Below are 21,643 nucleotides of genomic sequence, written 5' to 3'. Positions count from 1 at the left end.
GTAGTGAGCTTTTCGGGTTTGGCATCTTTTATTCTCATGGGGTCAAATGTGGCTCTTGTAACACCAATTGCTCTGGCTAACAACACCCATTAATCAGCCCTTCTTTCTTTAGACTGTAGAGGGTGTCTGTTGACCTCTATAGAGGGTGTCTGTTGACCTCTGAAGCAGGAAGCACACTCACTGTCATGCTTTCCTCCACACCCAAACATAATTATAAGTAATAAAATAATATTAACTATTAATTAATTAAATTAATAATTTTTATTAATTGTTTGGGAATTTCATATAATATACTCTGATCACACTTGTTTCCCTTTCCTCCCAGGTCCATCCTCCCATCCTTACTCCCTACCACCACCAAAGGAAACAAAACAAAACTGTGGAGTCTCATTTGTGTTACCCTATACGCACCGAAGCATGGTCACACTGTCATGCCTTCTGTGCCTAATTTCTAACAAAGTTAGGTGTGACTTCTCTCATGTTGTTCTAACAATGTGCTATGTTTATTGACTCTTTGTCCTTTTTTTCTGAGTCAGGAAAGGACTGCTGGAGGCAAACAGCAGTTTGCCTTTGGAGCTACAATAGGTTATATTTCTTCAGCATCGATGCCAAGGTCAAGTGGGCTAACTGGTGTGAGAGGGCTCTGATGGTGAATGAACCGGAGTAAACAGTGATTGATAAAATCACAGCCAATCGCCCCAGCAGGCACCATCGTGTTCCAGCCACCACCAGAGCAGATGCCAGCTCAGTGCAATGCCTCCTAGACCATGTCCAGGTTTGCAAGTTCCTTTTCTGAGAGGGAGAGCCTTGAAAATTTCTACCAGCTGCTCTCTGGTCAGCCTGTGAAATGATCAAATTAAGAAAATAATTATGTCTATATATTCCATATATATCTGTGACCCTGGGAATTTTTTTTCCTTTCTCCAAACATTGGTAATCAATAAAATAGAGATTACCTAAAATCAGATTTCAAGGGCTTGTGGGATGTGTGTGAAGTCTTTGGTAGCATACCCAGTAAAGCACAAGAAATGTAATCTGAGAACAGTTTACCAAAGCAGGCTATGAAAACAATGCCATAGCAACAGAGTAACAGGAATTAATAACTGTTTGATAATTATCAATATTTACAGTTTCAGTTCTCCAACAAAAAGGCAAGGATTAACACGTTGGATTAGAAAGCAGGATCCATATTTTTGCAGCTTCCAAGAGACACATCTTACCATCAAGGATAGATAACTGTTTTGGGGTAAAAGAATGGAAAATGATCAGAGCACCTTGTAACAGTTATCACAGGATCTTCTCCTTGTAGCAGATGGCACAATGTTCTTTTCCTGACTTTTTATGTGGGCTTCTGCGAGAAGGTGTGACCTAGACTTAGAGTGGATCTTCTAACCTCGAATGATCCAGATTTCGGTAAGTCTCCCACCTCAATTAATTCAACCAAGAAAAATCCCCCACAGGTGTGCTTCCCTGCTTGGGTTTTTACTTCAAATATAGTCAAGCTGGCAACCAAGTTTGACTATAACCCACCTCGTCAAAGCTGGACGCTAAAATAATCTCATTTGCCCCTACTCCCACTGTTAGGCTGGCTCTAACTCTGTTGCATGCTTCTGGGACCTGTTTCCTCCTTCTGGGTTGCCTCAACCAGCTTTACTACAATGGAAGGTGCCTAGTCTTACTAAAACTTGATATGCCATGTTTGGTTGACATCCATGGAAGGCCGGCCTTTTCTGAAGAAAAATAGGAGGAAGAGGGGATAGGAGTGGCAGAGGAGAGGTTGTGGAGGAAGGGCTGAGAGGAGAGGAGGGAGGGAAGGCTACAGTCATGATGTAAAAATAATAATTTTAAAAAATAGTCCTGCACTTCAAAACACAGATTAACCCCAATTTTGTAATAATAGGTGATTTAAATGCACCACTTTTGAAGGTGAAGGGACCATCTGAACAAAAAAAATAGAGATATGTAGGAATCAAATTACTTTGTACGCTAAATGCAGCTGACATATATCTACAAAACAGTTCACCCAGATGCAAACAAATGTTCATCTGCCCAGCAGCCCATACTGTGATCAAACACCATGACAAAAAGCAACTTGCTCTTTCGGCTTCCATATCCCAAGTGACAGTCCATGAGGGAACCCAGAGCAGGAATGAAAACTGGCCAGGCGCCTAGAGGCAGGAGCTGTTGCAGGGTCCGTGGAGGATGGCCACTTACTGGCTTGCTCCAAATGGGTAGCTCAGTGTGTTTTCTTGTAGAACCCAGGACCACCAACACGGGTGTGGGCTGGAGCCTCTCACATCAATCACTAATTAAGATAATGCCCGATTGGCTTTCTCCTCTTATGGAGGCAGTTTTTCAATTGAGGTTCCCTCCTCTCAAATGACTCTAGCTTATGTCAAATTGACACAGATATTAACTAGCACACAGACCCGTGGCCAAATTAACCAAAAGAAAGAAAGAGGAGACACAAATTAATAAAATTAGCGATTAAGAGGGAAGCATTACAAAGAAATTCAGAAAATCATTAGAAAATGCTTTTAAAACCTGTGTAAAAGAAATAAATGAAGTTCTAACTACCTCTGAATCTCTAGAGTTAAACCAAGAGGAAACTAGCAACGTAGCAGACCAATAACAAATAAATGGATTAAAACAGTAATAACTAGGCTTCTGACTAACAGCGCACAGGCTGTATATTCAGAGCAGAAGGTGTGTGCCTGTGGCTCCTCGCTGGGCATCAGTGTGGAGGGCAGCACAGGGAAGAGCTTGGAGCAGACTCCCCACTCCCAGCTGAACCTGCAGGCAAACTCTTATCTTACTCTAAAGCTTAAGTTGGTATTTACAAAGTTTAATTATGTTCTGAGTTCTCACGGGCTCTTAATATGATAGGTTCCCGTGTTAATGACAAAGGTCTTATAAACAAACTTCAAGAGGCAACAAAAGCTCTGGAGAAAGAATAGCTATTAAATCTGGAGTTATGAGGATATCTTGTTCTTTTAAATTATTGAAGAAAATAAAATTAAAATCAATAGCATCTTAAGAAATACAACTCAAGCTGCTGAATATAAATTAGAAGCAGTTATTAATTAAACAATTTGTGTGTAGTCATAGATTCATTTCATCTTCTGAGGGACATGGATGGTTTTCAGTTTGTACTGAAACACAATGGATGAAAATGAATGCCTTTTTTTATTGAAATGAAAACTCAGACAAGAGCAGAGATCAAACTTTGAGTTCTCCAAAGAAATAAGCAGGGAATACAAGGCATATGTGATGATGTCTTAAAATTTTAACTAAGAAACAAAAAAAGAAGGGATGCTTGAGTCATTTTCATTAATATTTTAAAGACTTCCTTAATTAAAACTTACCAAAATTTTCAAAGAATTGTCTTTCTGGTTTTTGTCAGTATGCTTCCTGTTCAATTTCACAAGTGATTCGTAGGAAACTGCTCTCAAGAAAAGCATTGCTTCCGGTTGTGTGAAGGTAAATAAATAAATAAATGTCTTTCCCTTTGGCATGCTAGCAATCAAAACTACTATCACTCCTCTACTGGGCATCTTTCGTGTGCCAGCAACTCTGCTAGAAAATTCACATAATTAGAAGGAAATGAAATACGTGTGTAAGAATCCAGAGACTGAAGAACATAATGAATACTTAAGCAGCTCATTAAGACAGAAGAGCAAAAAATGGAGAAATGTGTTTGGAGAAGGAAATTTAAAACTCTGAGTGGTTAAAAGGCAGAGCTACTGCTGTAACAAACCAAATGATATAACACAATGCTGTTAGCTAACAGTCCTCTAGACTGGAAATCCCCCATGGCTCAGGGATGACATGAGGAGCGCAGGGCTGATCCACAGGGGAGCGCCCCAGGGCAGCCTGCTTCCTGGCCGGTTTCAGCTTCTGGAATTGTCTGCTTCCCTAGTGGACTCTCTTCATCTTCAACATCAGCCACGAAGTCATCAGGTCACGGCACTTTGATCTCTCATGCTGTCTCCCTGAGGTGGTGAGTGCTTGACAGGATCTGTGTTATCTAGGAGACAGGCCTCTGACCATACCTGTGGAGGATTATCCTGTTTCTGTTTGATATGGAAAGACCCATCTTAATGTCTGGAAGGGCCATTTCCTGCCACAGAGGATCCAGTCCTAGAATGTATAAAATGGATAGGGGGTGCTGAGCATGTATTCATATCTCTCTGCTTCCTGGTTGGGCATGAAATTATGACTGGGTATTTAAAATTCCTGCTGCCTTTACTTTTCCAACTGTGACAGACTGTACCTTGCACTGTGAGCAAAATAAAGCCTGTCCCCTTAAGTTGCTTTTCTCGAGGCATTTAATCACAGCAACTAAGATACACTCTTTTCTACTTTTAATATAAGAAACTTGTGATTATATTGTGTCTAGCCAGATAGCCTAGGAAAAAAATCTGTTTTTTTGGAATTAAATAACAAGTAACCTTGCCTCTTCCAACCTTAACTTCTTTGCTAGGGTTTGTAATGTGTTTGCAGGTTTCACAGATCAGCATGCAATGGGTATCTTGGGTGCAAGCATTTTCTACCTACTAAGTAAGCATGCCCAACCTTTGGCATCACAACATGATATTGTAATATACAAAGTTCACAGTGCCAGGGAGCAGGAGAGATGGCTCAGTTGGTAAAGTGCTTTTCTTGCCATCATGAGGACTTGTTTTCAATCCCCAGAACCCACATAGGAAAAATCAGGTGTAGTGATGCATGCTTATTTTTTTTTTAATTTTATTTTTCTTATTAGTTACATTTTGTTAACTCTGTGTCCCAGCTGTATCCCGCTCCCTCATTCCCTCCCCAACCCCACATTCCCTGCCTGGTCTCCTCCCTGCCCCTTTCCAAGTCCACTGATAGGGGAGAACCTCCTCCTCTTTCATTTGACCCTGTTTTATCAGGTATCTTCAGGGCTTGCTGCAAAGTCCTCCTCTGTGGCCTAATAGGACTGCTCCTCCCCTGGGGGGTTGGGGAGGTCAAAGAGCCTGCCCTTGAGATCCTGTTAGAAATAGTCCTTGTTCCCCTTACTTTGGGAAACTACTTGGTTACTGAGCTATCACGGGCCACATCCGAGCAGAAGTTCTAGGTTATATCCATAGATGGTCCTTCGTTGAGTGTCAGTCTCAGAAAAGACCCTGTGCCCGGATATATTTGGTCCTTGTAGAGCTCCTATCCTTTCCATATCATACTAACTCCCCTTCTTTCATATGATACCCTGCACTCTGCCGAGGATTTGGTTATGAGTCTTAGTGTCTGCTTTGAAACACTTCTAGGTAGAGTCTTTCAGATGCCTTTTGTGGTAGACTCCTGTCATACGTTCAATGCATATCCCATTTGCCTTTCTAAATGAGGATTGATCATCTTCGCCTGTGTCTGCTTTCTTGATTATCTTCTTTAGGTGTATAGATTTCATTATGTTTATCATATCTTTTAGGTCTATATAAGCGAGTATATTCCATGTTTGTCTTTCTCCTTCTGGGATACTTCACTCAGAATGATCTTTTCTAGATCCCATCATTTGCCTGCAAATTTCATGATTTCCTCCTTTTTGATTGCTGAGTAGTGTTCCACTGTGTAAAAATACCACAATTTCTGTATCCATTCCTCTGTTGATGGACATCTGGGTTGTTTCCAGCTTCTGGCTATTATAAATAAAGCTGCTACAAACATGGTTGAGCAAATGTCCTTGTTGTGTACTTGAGCAAATTTTGGGTATATACCTAGGAGTGGTATAGCTGGGTCTTGAGGTAGCACTACTCCTAATTGTCTGAGAAAGCGCCAGATTGACTTCCAAAGTGGTTGCACCAGTTTATGTTCCCACCAGCAGTGGAGGAGGGTTCCCCTTTCTCCACAACCTCTCCAGCATGTGTTGTCACTTGAGTTTTTGATCTTGGCCATTCTGATGGGTGTAAGGGTCGTTTTGATTTGCATTTCCCTAATGGCTAGTGAGGTTGAGCATTTCTTTAAGTGTTCCTTTGCCATTCGATGTTCTTCTACAGAGAATTCTCTGTTTAGCTCTGTTCCCCATTTTTTAAGTGGGTTACTTGGTTTGCTGCTTTTCTGCTTCTTTAGTTCTTTATATATACTGGATATTAGCTCTCTGTCAAATAAAGGGTTGGTGAAGATTCTTTCCCAATCTGTAGGCAGTCATTTTGTTTTGATGATGGTGTCTTTTGCTTTACAGAAGCTTTTCAGTTTCATAAGGTCCCATTTATTGATTGATGCTCTTAGAGCCTGTGCTGTTGGTGTTCTGTTTAGGAAGTTGTCTCCTGTGCCAATGAGTTCTAGGGTATTCCCCACTTTTTTTTTCCAACTAATTTAGAGTATCTGGTTTTATGTTGAGGTCTTTGATCCACTTTGACTTTAGTTTTGTGCAGGGTGATAATTATGGATCTATTTTCATTTTTCTGCATGTAGACCTCCAGTTGGTCCAGTACCATTTGTTGAAGATGCTGTCTTTTTTCCATTGAATGGTTTTGGCTTCTTTGTCAAATATCAAGTATTCATAGGTGTGTGGGTTTATTTCTGGGTCTTCTATTCGGTTCCATTGATCCTCCTTTCTGTTTCTATGCCAATACCATGCAGTTTTTATTACTGTTGCCCTGTAGTACAGCTTGAGATCGGGGCTGGAGATACCGCCAGATAATCTGTTGTTGTACAGGATCGTTTTGGAGATTCTGGGTTTTTTGTTTCTCCATATGAAGCTGAGAATCTTTTTTTCAAGGTCTGTAAAGAATTGAGTTGGTATTTTGATGGGAATTGCATTGAATCTGTAGATTGTTTTTGGCAGGATGGCCATTTTCACAATGTTAATCCTACCAATCCATGAGCACGGGAGATATTTCCATCTTCTGATATCTTCTTCAATTTCTTTCTTCAGAGACTTGAAGTTTTTCTCAAACAGGTCCTTCATTTGCTTGGTTAGAGTCTCACCAAGGTACTTTATGTTATTAGTGGCTATTGTGAAGGGTGTTGTTTCCCTAATTTCTTTCTCAGCCTTTTTGTCTTTGGTATACAGGAGGGCTTCTGATTTTTGAGTTGATTTTGTATCCTGCCACTTTGCTGAAGGTGTTTATCAGCTGAAGGAATATTCTCTGGTTGAATTTTTGGGGTCGTTCATGTATACTATCATATCACCTGCAAATAGTGGCACTTTGACCTCTTCCTTTCCGATTTGTATCCCCTTGATCTCCTTTAGTTGTCTTATTGCTCTGGCTAGGACTTCAAGTACTATGTTGAAGAGATTATGGAGACAATGGGCAGCCTTGTCTTGTCCCTGATTTCAGTGGGATTGATTTAAGTTTCTCTCCATTGAGTTTGATGTTGGCTGTAGGCTTGCTGTATATTGCCTTTACTATGTTTAGGTAAGTGCCTTGTATCCCTGATCTCTCCAAGACTTTAAACATGAATGGGTGTTGGACTTTGTCAAAGATGTATGCTTATAATCCTAGTACTGAAAAGTGGAAACAGGCAGATCCCTAAAACATTGGCTGGCCAGCCAGCCTTACCTATTTAATAAGTCTCAAGCCAGTAAGAGACCATCTCTCAATAAATAAATGAAGAACAGCAACTCAGAATGAGAAACCACATCTGAAGTTGCCTTCTGACCTGTACATGTGTGTGTGCACCCTTGCTCATACTTGTACACACACACATTCAGAGAGAAAGAGAGCACTAACTAGGTGTCATCCTGCCCCCTTCCAGAACTTAATGCCCACTGCTGAAATGACTTGCTTCTGTTGAGATTACATGGGATTTCCCGCCAATGTGTGGGATCCCAGCAGGCACACGGGGTCTCCATTGGCTCACTAGGATGCACAGAGGCTAGGCGACATACTCGTCATTAGCTGTCAATTAGAAGCTGCAGGTGCTCTACACTGACAGGCTAGGAGTGGGCCTGGAAAACTGCTGTCAGTTCAGCATTGGGGTCAGCTGCCAATCCAGGCCCCAGGGACCTCCTCAAAGGTCAACAGCACCTCTCAGGCTGTTGAAAAGGAGTTGAGGATGCTCTGAGCTTAGAAGCTGAGGCATGGCAGTTGGGAACACAAGTCAGACTATCCGGGAGCTAAGACTCAGAGACTGGAAGCTGGGAAACATCAGGTGCCCGGGTTGCACTTGTGTCGTTCATGGCATCTGCACAATCATTAGTTGTCAGGCTACCCCAAAGGCTGGTGCTTGCTTGTTCAGCTGTCAAGCCACAGTCACCACCTTCCCCTTTGTTCTTGCCCCAGCAGCTGCCTCTGCAGCTCTCTGTCATTTCTGCTGCTGCTTTCTTTCTGCCAGCGCTGTCTGCACTGCCACGTGACCAGGACTGATTCCTTCCAAGAAGCGTTTATCTGGCCTGATGCTGCAAATCAGCGGAGGCAGCACAGGCGAGCACGCCCATACCAAACAGCCTGCTTCCAGAGCCTGAAGAAAGATGTTCGGACCATCAGAGCCTGAACACAAGTCATCATTAAGACTTGTGTTTAAGATCAGTCACTCCCTGTCCCTCATCCTCCTATCTGGCTAAGGTACAAAGGCTGCATCAAGGCCGATGATAGAGCAAATTATGGTACAAACTGTCTCAAACACGCATGGCTGGGGCAGTGTCTTCAGGAGCCAGAGCCAGCGGCTGCAATCTTTAGATAACTGTCTTAGAGCATCCGTGGAAGTTCAAGGTGGCTAGTGTAGGCCTGAGGGTAGCCCGGCTTGCTGTGAGACTGATGTTCCTTTGCTGAAGGCAGTCTGAAAAAAAGGGAGGGTTTGATGGCTGCCAGTTGGGGTCTCAAAATGCTTCATCCCCCACATCTTTGCTTAGTTACAGGAAACGCAAAGAATTTATCATTAATCCTAACAGTGATTTTGAATAGATTTTAAGGATGCTTAACACCTGCCCAGTATCAGGGAAAAGCAGGTTATCCTCATCTGCTTCAGACTCTAGTGTGTTCAGAGCAGGGTCTCAGAAACAGTACAGCAGAGTTGACTAAAAAGGGGCAAGTATGTCTCCTAGACAGCTAATGGCATCTGCTGCTTGAGATGCAATTAACTCAAAACTGACTTCTGAGGATCAGTATTCTTTTCATGGATAAGACTAGTAGATATTTGCTGCCCAGTGTATACAGAAGAGACTTGATCCACAGAGTTCACCAGTGCCTGTGGTGTAAATATTCAGTTTAACATGACCACATGGGGTTGCTAAATGCGAAGCTAGGAGGGAGTCAGTGGACACCAGATGGAGCACAGGGCTGTCTTTTTAGTCTTCATGATGACGGCCCTTTAAAATTGCTGTGTCCCCAGAGGGCCTCTGAAAGGCTCTGCCCTGCAGACTATCAAAGCCGACTCTGAGACTTAAGGCCAACTGTTGGGCAGAGTGCAGGGAATCTTATGTAAGAAGTGGGAAATAGTAAGATCTGGAGAGGACAGGAACCCCACAAGGAGAGCAACAGAACCAGAAAATTTGAACACAGGGGTCTTCCAAGAGACTCATACTCCAACCAAGTACCAGGCATGGAGATAACCTAGAACCCCTGCACAGATGTAGCCCATGGCAGTTCAGTGTCCAAATGGGTTACATAGTAATGGGAAGAGGGACTGCCTCTGACATGACATGATTGGCCTGCTCTTTGATCACCTCCCCCTGAGGGGAGAGCAGCCTTACCAGGCCACAGAAGATGACAATGCAGCCACTTCTGATGTGATCTAATAGACTAAGATCAGAAGGAAGGAGAGGAGGACCTCCCTTATCAGTAGACTTGGGGAGGGGCATTCGTGAAGAAGGGGGAGGGAGGGTGGAACCAGGAGGGAAGAAGGAAGGGGCTTATGGGGGGATACAAAGTGAATAAAGTGTAATTAATAAAAAAAAAAGAAGCAAAAAAAAATTCTGTCTCAAAATAAAATAAATAAATAAACTAAAAGAAAAAGAAAAAGAAAATCGCTGTGTCCCATCAAGCCAGGTTTCCACTGGGGACATGAAGAGAACCTGTGACTCATGAACCTCCCTGGTCCAACCTTCTCCTAGCTCCTCAGCAACTGAGCATCTAACCACACACAAACAGAAGGAGAGAACACGGTGCAATTTGTGAACACTGGGCCAGATACTGAAAAGAATAGTTAGTCAATGGGGCAGTGACGATAGCAGGTGGTGAAGGGCAGCTCGGGGCAGTGGGTAGACGAAAGACTCAGAAACCAGACCCCCTGGAGCTATCAGTTCCTCCACCCGCCAGCATGTGACATTAGCCGAGCTATGGAAGCATTAACTGTCTCTGATCACAGGCTGAAAAAATGAGAATTTTCTAAGAGGCTATTGACATTTGTGTCTGTCATAGGAAGAACTTTTCCTAAAAGCTACCAACAAGGCAATCCATCAAAAGGGGTACCACAAACACATTTATCCCCCAAAGCAACAGCAAATTCCTCTCCAAAACCTTAAGTGACAGCTAAAATGTCTTCTCTAACTTCATAAAAAAAAAAAATGAAATGTCAGCCTTGTAAATATTTATGATTCTAGGCAGGCAGCTCATATTGAACACCAATTGTTTGAAGATGATTCAAGGGCTTTTTGACAGAAATGTGATATCCTCCGCATTCCCTGTACAGAACGTTTAGAAAACACACCTTTATGATGTTTTCCAGGAGAAGGTCAGAAAAGCCTCAAGTCTCAAGTCACCAAATGGGATTGTACAGCCTCATACAGAGCTTCGCTTGCCCCGGTCGGGGCATTCACAAAGGTTAGACAGAAAGCAATCTTAGCCATCACGACGGCTTCTCCCGGTTATAATGAAGCGTTACTGGGGTCAATGTTTCCATGTCTCAGATGAAACTCCTGGTAGAACGCAACAGGGAAATGAGAGGAAAGTGCAGAGAAGGTACTGCAACTGTAAAGGGTTCATCATGGATGCTCCACAGAGGAAGGTGGGGGAGCATAGAACAAAGCATCATGGTCATGGCATTTTGCTAAAAACTGATTGTGACTTTAAAGCAATCATCTGAGCTTCAGTTCCTCCAGAGAAAAAGAAGTTAAAGACTGTATCAGTATTAGACATTTTTCACATTCTCTTTGTTGTTCATTTAGAAACACTTAGGAACTCCTGGGTGTGCCCACTCCTGATGCCTTGTGATCTCAGTAGTGAGGGTATAAGAATCAAGAGGGATATGTTTTATTCCACTCACCAAGAATACACCCAGATGTTTTCTGAAATTGTGTTCCTCAAAAACCTCATTCTACCAACACTCTGCCCAGAACCAGATGCCTGGTGGTTCAGTATCAGGTTTCGTTCATTTTCTTCAACTTTGTCAGAAAAAGCAGGAGGAAAGGATAGCAAGAAATTGTCTTAGAAACAATCCATTAGGCCTGCTCAAGAAAACCTACCCACACTGTAACATATCAAAGCCTGGCTTCATGATACATCCTGCAATCCCAGAAGGGTGGACACAGGAGGTCCTCAAGTTCTAAACCAGCCATGGCTACCCAGAGAGATCTTGTCTCAAAGAACTAAACAAAAGGAAGTTGGCAATTAGGATGTTTTTGATATTACAACACCGGTATCTATTTTCATGAATACTTAGTTGACAGAGAATTGCTATTTGTGAACATTCTAGAAACCTGGCACACGACTTTTGATCCTTAGCATGAAGGCTAGAAGGGTTTCCAAAGCATCATCTATTTCCCAGATGCTTATACTAAGAGTGAGAAGAGGCTCAATCAAAACATCTACCGTTCAGGTTGGACAATCTTGAGCATCCATGATGGTTTAATATGGGATCTGAAGACAACGAGAGTCAGAAACTCTTCTTGCTGGTGTGGTCTTCCTCCCAGCTCTCCTGCCTCCTTGCTGTGGGCTGCCTCCACTGTTCCAAGGGAAAAAGCCAGGCACTGGCCATCCAGATTATCCTGCAGCTATGGTCTGCACATGGGACCCAAATCTGGCCAATTTTGACAGGGGCTTGGAATGGGGATAGTGTTTGGGCTGATTTTAAGCCAAACAGATTAAGAAGAGATGGGGAGGAGATGATGGTTTTCATTTGCTGGTCTGGATAAAGCTGTGCCCACTGCTGAGTCAACATGACAATGTCCACCAGCAGGAAAACTATAACACCTGAGGACTGCAAATGCCTGGATCTTTGGTGTCATTAAGCCAGGTTAAACCTGAGCAACAGACTCATACACACACCCCACTGAGTATAAATGGAAATTAAGTGTCCTCTTATAAAGTCACCCTAGTCAAGATATTGTCAGTTTGTAACTAAAAGGTCCCCTTCAAAATCCGAATTGGGGTTCAGTCTATAAAACAGGCAACTTGGTGATTCTTCTGAGTGTGTAATGGCATGAGGTGATAGTGAAGAAGGCCATTCAAAGACGAGGGATGTAGCTCAGGGAGTAGAGCCCTTGCACTAGGCCTTGGGCTCGATTCCCAGCCCTGCACAAACTGGTTGTGGTGATGTACACGTGCAATCCACATCTCAAAACAACAGCAACAACGGAGAAGGTCTTTCTGTGGGAAGAAAAGAATGAACATGCTTCTTTGCACAGGATCCTGTGTCAAAGGAACTAGGAAAGAAGGGCAGCAGATGATGGTGTTCAGCGTCTAGGTGACAAGGCAGAGCATGGAATACAGCTGTGAAGGGCGTGTGCTGGGTCAAAAGTCCAGCTCCGTCACAAAGTAGACCATGATGGAATCTGTGTCACAGGTCTGTGTGACCCCAAGCATAACATATTTCATCACAACCAAGATGTATTAACTTGTATAGGAATCTGAGTTCTTGAAAAGTGGTGTTTCCATGCGTAGTCAGAACGGAAGGAAGCTGTGCTCACCACTATCTAACCAGCAGAATGGTGCCTAGCCGAGAGGGGGGAGGGGCTCAGTGGTCTGGGTGGCATCAAGAGGTAGCGAGCACTCTGGCATAGAACCCAATGACCTCAGTGCCACCTGCATTTGGACACAACAATAGAAACTAGAAATGGGGTCAGGTGAGGACGGATGCGGCAGACTTGCACAAGCCAGGGGAGGACACATGGGCTGATAAGACGTGGGACAGTGCAAACACAGGCAAACACCATGTCTACCCCATTATTGCATCTGTCTCCTTTCTGGGAGGCTTTTGCCCCTACATTGAGTCCCTTATTACTCTCCAGTTGGCAGTCTGGTGATATTTGTTTCTGTTCTCAGGTTTCTTCCTACCGATAAGAACTACCTGCTCACTGCTAAGGGTTCCTTTTCCTATAATTACTTTATTTTAATCTCCTAGAAGATCAGATAACCAACCATCACCAACCTGCTTCAAGCTGTCGTCCGTGAGTTTAAGAACATGTACTCACTCCGTCCTTCCATTGAGATATTTTTGAGCATGAGCTATAAGTAGTCACTGTTCAAGTACTGGGGACACAAAGGATAAAGAAGGAAGGGGTTTTTCTCTAATTGGATTTATATTTGAGTGGGATGTGGAGACTGATAGCTATAGCTATCAAAGGTAAACGAGCAGGAGGATCCAGCATGACGGTGGTGATGCAGACAACAAGGGATAGAAGCTCAATGGAAGAAGCCAGGTATGGAAACACATAGCTGTAATCCCAGCAGTCGGCAATCTGAGGCAAGGGCACCACCATTAATTTGAGACTAGAATGCACTGTCTACAGAAAGATAAAAAATAAACTAAAAGATGGGTGATTGACTTAATCAAAACACATCATGTATCTGTATGTATGTAATTCTCAAACAAGAGGAGGAGAAAAAGGAGAGGAATTGGAGATAGATCAAAAGCTTTAGATTAGAAATGAGGAAGGTGACATTGCATTACAATGATCCCTGACAAGAGAAGGGAATTTCTTTGCAAAGGTCACAGTTTCCCAGGCAAGTGCCAGAAGACTGGGGCATTGGAAGGCGAAAGTAGGTCTGCCGTAGCTGCAGGGAAGCCATGGAGCACGCTGCACAGAGCTACCAGAGAGTCCTTGTGATGTTCGACACTGGGATTCAGCCCTGTGAATTTATAGTCCATGTGCTTCTCTGGCTGCAGGTAGAGAGTGACTATGGAAAACAGGACAGGAAGCAGGGTGGCCCTTGTAGAGTCTGCAGTCAGCCAGGAGAGAGAATGTGAAAATCAGGACCAGGACTGTCACACTGGAATGGCAGCAGGTGTGAAGACTCTAAACACACGTGGGAAAGCAGAGGTGTGTACTGGGCAGGCATGTGCCCACTAGAACTGTGAGCAGAACTCCAACAGACTAGAACTGCAACACGGAGGAGTCATTGAAATGTTGCAGGTCCAAGGGCTAATCTCTTATCTTAGGCTAATTTTGTAAGGAGGAGCCAAACTGAAGCCATTTTTTAATAAGGGTCAAATAAAGTTCCCAAGACTTCCCTGGGTAACTGACATCCTGCTTGGCAAGTAAAGACGTGATTGTTAGGCAAGTCGCCTGCCACCATTTAGTAAACCAATCAATGAGAAAAGGTGCCACCCTGTGTCTGCTTCCCCCTCAGGGTAACCTGGCCTGGTTGCACACCTAACTGGACTGGAGGCAGGAACGCTTAGCCAGGCGTGGGTGAGTGCAATGCACCATTAGTGCTGGTGATGAGTGCTCAGGCAATGAACAGATTTGGAGAGCTGGTTAGGCTTATTGGGGGTAAAGGGGGTATTTATGTCCCTGGGGAGGTAGCCAGGGTCGCTGTGGCAAGGTTTGTGTGGCAGTGTACCATTGGCCAGGGCAGAGATTTTGGAAGATGCCTCATTTGCATACTTGGGGGCTGTAGGGGGATGCTTGTAAGACCAAAAAAATGAGTAAAGACTGAAAACTGTTATGGTAATAAATTCTTCCTAGAGTTGATGATGGGTGAGCCAGCTTTATGGTGCTAGGTTGGAAGGGGGGAGGTAGCCAACTCCTGCCATCCTCATGTTTGTGGTATCCTAGGTTGAAGCTCCCTCTACCCTTCCTTTCATAACCCTGGGCCATCACAGCCCCACAAACAGGGTAAGTGGAACACATAGGGAAATGTTCCTAGGAAAGTCCCATCCCTAAGTCCTGGTTGGTGGAAAAATGTAACTGGCACAGATATTTATGGTTCATTTGGTTTGATTTGATTTTTTGTTTGGTTTTGTTTTGTTTTGTTTTGTTTGTATGGTTGGTAGGTTTGGTTTTTCAAGACAGGGTTTCTCTGTGTAGCCTTGGCTGTCCTGGACTCTCTCTGTAGACCAGGCTGGCCTTGAACTCACAGAGATCCACTTGCCTTTGCCTCCCCAAGTGCTGGGATTACAGCATGTGCAACTACGCCTGCCTGATGTTTATGATTTTAATGCAAGAAAACTTTGGCTCTGGGTTGCAGTTCGGTCCCAGAGTATGTTCTGCACTGCTGATCAAGTAGGCAGCTTGATTGCAATAAATTTTTGTCATGTACATTGACCCAGTGTTTGAGTTGTGTTGGATCTAAGTGGACCCCATAAAAGTTTTAGTGCTCCTCCTAACCATTTCTTATCTACCTCTGAGTTGGAACTGACATCCTGTGACTAACAGAAAAAAATCATCTGCAATCTCTTCTTAGCAAACTAACAGCTTCCACCAACTCAAAAGCTAAGACTGTCATCAGACAGCATCTTAAATATATAGAAAAGCCCCCATCCTGCTGTAACCACCTTTCTAATGTGCCCATCAATATATTTGAAACCTACCTTTGATTTATGATGTTCTTGGTTCTGTAAAACTATAAAACTTCATGAAGCTGCTTCCATGTTGGAACATGGAATTTGAAGCACCTACACCCATGCTCCTGAACCATGGTCACATAATATGGTTCCAGAATAAATTCTTGTTTTCTTTAACATGAGAGCTGTGATTTTTGTGTTAACAAAACCTCTTATCCAACCTACCCAAAAACACCTGTAAAAAAAATATACATTTTTACCTTAGAAATAGGATATTTACAGATGTGCTCAAGTAAAGTTGAGGCTGTAATAAATTTTTATTCTTAAACTGAATGAACATAATGAGAGGAAATAATATGAAGACACAAGCATGTAATGAAGCTCAAGCCAAGGAACAATGGCCAACAAATAGCAGAAACTGGTAAAGAATTCTTGCTTGGGGCCTCAGACAGCCATGGCCCTGCTAACCCTTTGATTTTAGACCCCAGCTTTAGAGTAGGTTTTCACCGCTATAGGCACCCATCTATGTTCATTTGTTCCAACATCACAAGGAAGAGGATGGGGATGTCAGAACAGTATGAAGATTTACAGAGTGAGAGTGAAAGGGGCACACACATTTGGGTGATGGAATGAGTCTGTCTGTGCAGGAGACCACAAATCACTTATTCACCTGAGATATCCATCTCTATTGGAGCACCCATGAGGTGAATGGCAGTCATTGATATTGGGGATATTGATCATGTGACCAAGTCGTGGCCATGATCTCCCCCTTCATCACCTCTCTGCTCACTGCTGCCAGCTGCGCTAACTTGACATTCCTAACCCTGGAAATGTACTAATAAATCCATCCAGGAATCTGACTTGCAGAAACTCATCTGAGCTTTGAGCAAAGCTCCTCATGAGTCAGGAGATGCTTGAGACTCGCTTAGGGGAGAACTTCACGTCACTGCTTCAAAGTGAGCTGATTTTCAATGTGAGCTTTACAAGAAATTGACAAAGAAACCCGATGCCTTTAGCAGCTTTGCAGTGTAGGACTTTCAGAGAATCACTAGAAGGAAGGAACCCTTCTCTGTCAAGCAGCTTCACCTGGATGTGGACTATGGGAGATATTCGTGTGGCTCTCAGCTCATCCAGGGATCAGCGCCTTCAGGACAGAATTCTGTCCAGTTTAAACCTGCTTAAAGCAAAGTACATTTATTCCACCCACCTAAGCTTAGAGCGTCTTTATAAATATTAACTTAGCTGAGTTGATTATATTATACTTCCTAGTGGGAATAAAATAATGCAAACCATAGGGAAGAAAGAGAGCAAAAGAATGAAGGAGGGAAGGAAGGGAGAGAGGGAGGAGGGAAGGAGGAGGGAAGGAGGAGGGAAGGAGGAGGGAAGGATGGATATGCTAAAAATAAGAATAACACAAAAGGACTTCAGGGATAGTCTGTAGGGTCTCTTTGCCTGAGGAAGGCTGAGGCAAACCCCACCAGACTCCAGGCTTTGCTATACCTCTGAGGGGGTAAAAACCAACAGGTTAAGGCATACAAGACCTCGGAGACACATTCGAAACAAATCAGAGGCCAAACAGCCACATGCTCTTGTGATCTCTCATTTTTCTTCCCAGCACCCTGAATACTGCCATCCAAGCACTCACCCATGCTCAGTGTGCATGTGCATGTAGCAGTGTGCTCATTATTGGCCTGCTGCATTTGATTTGCAGGCGCATGCTTAGGACAGTGTGCTCATCACAGTACATCCAGCACAGTACATCCAGTGACAGGCCTGTGCAGACAGGCAATATTAAGTTATTTTGTTTAATCTTCTTAATCCTTGTTTTCTTTGCAAGTACAACTAAATTCATAGCTGTATCTCCTAGAGCTAATATGAGGATAAATGAGCTAATGGATTTCAAATGCTTTGCTCATAAGCGGTCTTCAGTGGATGAGGCTACCAGTTTATGCTTAATATCATTATCAGTGGTATTCTGGAGAACATTATCCCTCAAATGATAAAATAAATGGGAGAATACAGTTTTAAAAAGACAAACTACTATATAGAGACATTTGGAAAATTGTTTGGTATGGGTTAAAGCCAGTCAAGTTAAAATGAAAACTTTAAAATTTAAGGGGCACTTTGCTTTGGGTAAGGAAAAGAGAAGGAAAAGCTAAGTTATCTTATTGCCAGACTGTCTTGGACTTGCCAGCTTCCAAATAATGACACAGGCTTATTTTTATTTATGAAAGCTTAAGCCTTAGCTTGCTATGTCCCAACTAGCTCATATGACTTAATTAACCCATTTATTCTAGCCACATTTGCTACAGGGCTCTTTACTTCCCACTCAGTCCTGGCACCTCTTCCTTCCATCTTTGTGTCTGGCTGGTGAATCTCCTGCCTCTCACTTCTCCCCATCATTCCTGTCTTTGCCCAGAAGTTCTGCCTTTGCTCTTCTTCCTAGATATAGACTGTCAGCCATTTATTAAACCAATCAGAGGGTGAGGGATCTGTGTTTACAAAATACTGAGACAGGCGATGCTTCAGAAAAATAACAATACCAAAGTCCTGGCCTGTACTCAACTCTCAGCTGGTACAGAGATCAGCTTCTGAATAATACAGTGCACAAAAAGATATTCCCAACATTTTCTGAAGTAGTAAATAAGATAATAGCCACTCCTAGACACCCCACTTCCTTTGACTCCACTCCAAAAAGCAATGGACTGTGGATGTAGCTTCGCTGGTAAGATGCTTGTCAGAACATACACAAAGCCTTAGGTTTGAGGTTTGATCCCCAGTGCTATATAAAAACAGGGTGCAGTGGCATATGCCTGCAATGTACTCCAAAGACAGGGGCAGCTAAAGTTCATATCCAGTTCGAGGCCACCCAGTCTCAAAACAAAACAAACAACAAAAAAGTGCAAAGTAAGACAGCAGTGGTTATACTTCCTGGAAACACAGCTAGCCTCTAGGCTCCCCTGTAAGCCTCAAGAGGAAGTAGTCCTTAAAACTGGAAAGACCGTGAAAGTATCAAAGTCTTTTTCAGAGGCCTGGAGCGATGATTAGAGGGTTAAGAGCTGTTCTTTCAGAGGACCTAGGTTCAATTCTCACAACCACCTGTAACTCTAGCTCCAGGGAATCTAATTACCTCTTTTGGCCACTGACAATACTGCAAGCACATGATACAGATAAACATGTAGGCAAAACATCCATACAAACAAGATCCTTAAAATTTTAACCCTTTTTCTGAACCATGGATTTTGGAACCTAAGCTGTAAATCTGTACTGCTTGTCATGAACATTTTCCATTTTACGCTTTGTCAAAATTTAGCTTAGACCTCCGAAACACTTGCAGCTAGCTCAAGAGGCAATTGTTCAGCCCACAGTGAGCACTGTTACAACAACCTACCACTAGACCTTGGTCATAATTTATCCTCCCCAGTTGCAAATTTACTTCTTGTCAGACCGTTTGAGCAGCAACTCTGACTTGAAAACATCTGATCTATCACATCGCTGGGTGGACTCTCCTTCTCAGTATGGATGCTGATTCTCTCTCGGTAAGTGCAGCAGTAGATATTGCCAGGAGGGTGAGGAGGTGGGCAGATAAATGATTTCTTCATTGTAGATTATTTCGCTGCCTGTCTGCTGCTCCTAGATCCATCAGACATGACTGTGTAACCTATGCAGGTAAAACAAATTGCTCTTGTCCTACCTCTTACTTCAAGTGCCAACAAATATCCTGTAAAGGGCCAGACAGTAAATATTTCAGGCTTTGTGAGGTACATAGTCTTTACTAAACTACTCATGTGGGTATGACCATATAAAAACAGGAAACAAACCAGCAATAACAACAGCAAAATACATACATACATACATACATAAATAGGTAGTCACATTCAATATGTACATGAATGAGCATGACTATGCCCTGGTAAAACTTTATTGACAATCAGGCACTTACTGGAATTAGCACCAAGGACAATTCATCAACTCCTGATTGAGGCTTCTGTTTGTCCCAAATTTAGAGAGCCAGAAGACCCATAGATCTGTTGTCCTGAACTCATTCTGTGCAAAACAACTAGTTCACTATGGCTAAATAAGGTATAATTATCCATAATTTTGCTCCATGGCATACAGGCCTCACTGTCTTGTTGTTTGTTTTGATCATTTCTTCTCGGTACCAATTACATGGAGCAGAGAGTGAAGGACCTTTGCAAATGCCACGCACAGAGAATCTGACGTAAAGCCCAGGGAAGGGACACAGGAGTCCTCCAGGTGTCCTCATGCTTACGGGCCTGAATAAAGCCTTGAGCATCTGGAAGTGCCTGGTGCCTATGCAGCCCCGGGCCTAGTTAAGAAGCTCTGGCTTAGGGCATGGAAAGCAGTCTCACAATTGGAGACATGAACTGTAGGCCAGCTATGTCCAGATTCTTTGGAAGGGCAGAGATGAGAGGCAGCCCAACAGAGTCCCAAGAAGATGCAGAAGGTAATTTAGAGCCAGTGTGGCCACTCTTTCTTCGGGTCCCTGCAGATGCCCAGCTGGCCATCTGTGGGCTCTATACAGTTTTCCTCTATCAAACCTCATTTTGTCTCCTTGTTAGCTTAGCTGTGCTTCTTCTCGTGTGACCAGATGGTCTCTAAACAAATCAACAGCTGAACTGGCTTTAATGGCATTTCAGTCCTGTGTGCTTTATGCTGAAGGAGACATCAAATAGGCCAAAGGAATCCTGCAGGATAATTTTATCTTCAAAGGGCCAAGTGAATAAAATATTGTCTTTCATAAGACAAAGCTCAAATATGTGAAGAGAGAAGGACTTTAGCTTTTATAGATTCCCTGTAGTTATTCATAGCTTACATTCTACCACCGGAACAAAGGTGAATTAGAGAATATTCAGCATTAAGATCATAGTTCAAGGGGCTGGAGAGATGGCTCAGTGGTTAAGAGCACTGGCTGCTCTTTCCAAGGATGCAGATTGGATTTCCAGCACCCACATGGAGGTTTACAAACATCTCTATCTCTAGTTCAGGAAATATGACACCCTCTTCCAGCCACTGTGGGCACCAGGTACACACATAATGCACACACATATATGTAAGCAAAACACCCAGACCCATGAAATAAAATAAAAATAAATCAATAAATAAAAGATTGTGGCTCAGAGTCAAGTGAAATCAGAGCTCAGAAAATTAGAAAGCGCAGCTAACTCCAGTTGGCACCTGCTTGGCTAATGCAGGTTTACTGGACTGCAGCCACACCCACTAGCTAACATGTTCTAAACCATTTTTATACTCCACTCCAGTGACCAAGTTCAACAGTTACCAGAGTCATAGGTCCTAAAAACTCTAAAATAATTTCTTCCTGGCTGTTTTCAGAAAGTTAGCCACCTCCTGCACTCAGTATTTTTTTATGACATCTCCCAAACTTTCTGACCTGTCTGCATGCCATACACTACCAAAATGCTTTCCAAGGCAAGAACATGCCTGTAGATGTGAGGGAACAGTCCTGCCTCTCTCTTCCTAGACAGCATTTATAAACAATGGGCTATGGCCAACCTCAGGAAATGATGATTCTGGGAAATACAGCCAAATTCATGGTCTCTTGTGATCCCAGGGAGAAAATGAATCTGTGGCCTTCCTCTGTAACACACATCTTTTCCAATGATACCTAACAAGGTTTGCATTTCCATGTACATACACACACACACACACACACACACACACATATATATACATACACACACACACACACACACACACACACACACACACATATATATATAGGCTCTTGATCCCTGCATCTCCACACAGACTCCAAACTGAGACTCTGACGTAAATATTCCCCACACTCTGTCTTGCTTAGTCACAGGTTTGGCCAATCCCACATTTACAGGATGATTTCCATCTGGCCACTCAGAAACTGGAGAGCTCTAGTCCCCCCCAACAAATGCAATTTACAAAGAAGAGCCGGCCATGAGAAGGCTGGGCCTTTCCCGTCATATTTCTCCTACTGTTTAACATCATTTCTTCTTATTAG

The sequence above is a fragment of the Meriones unguiculatus genome, chromosome 1 (genome assembly GCF_030254825.1).
Source record: "Meriones unguiculatus strain TT.TT164.6M chromosome 1, Bangor_MerUng_6.1, whole genome shotgun sequence".
NCBI lineage: Eukaryota > Metazoa > Chordata > Mammalia > Rodentia > Muridae > Meriones > Meriones unguiculatus.
The sequence above is the reverse complement of the archived record's forward strand: the minus strand, read 5'-3'. Positions refer to the sequence as shown.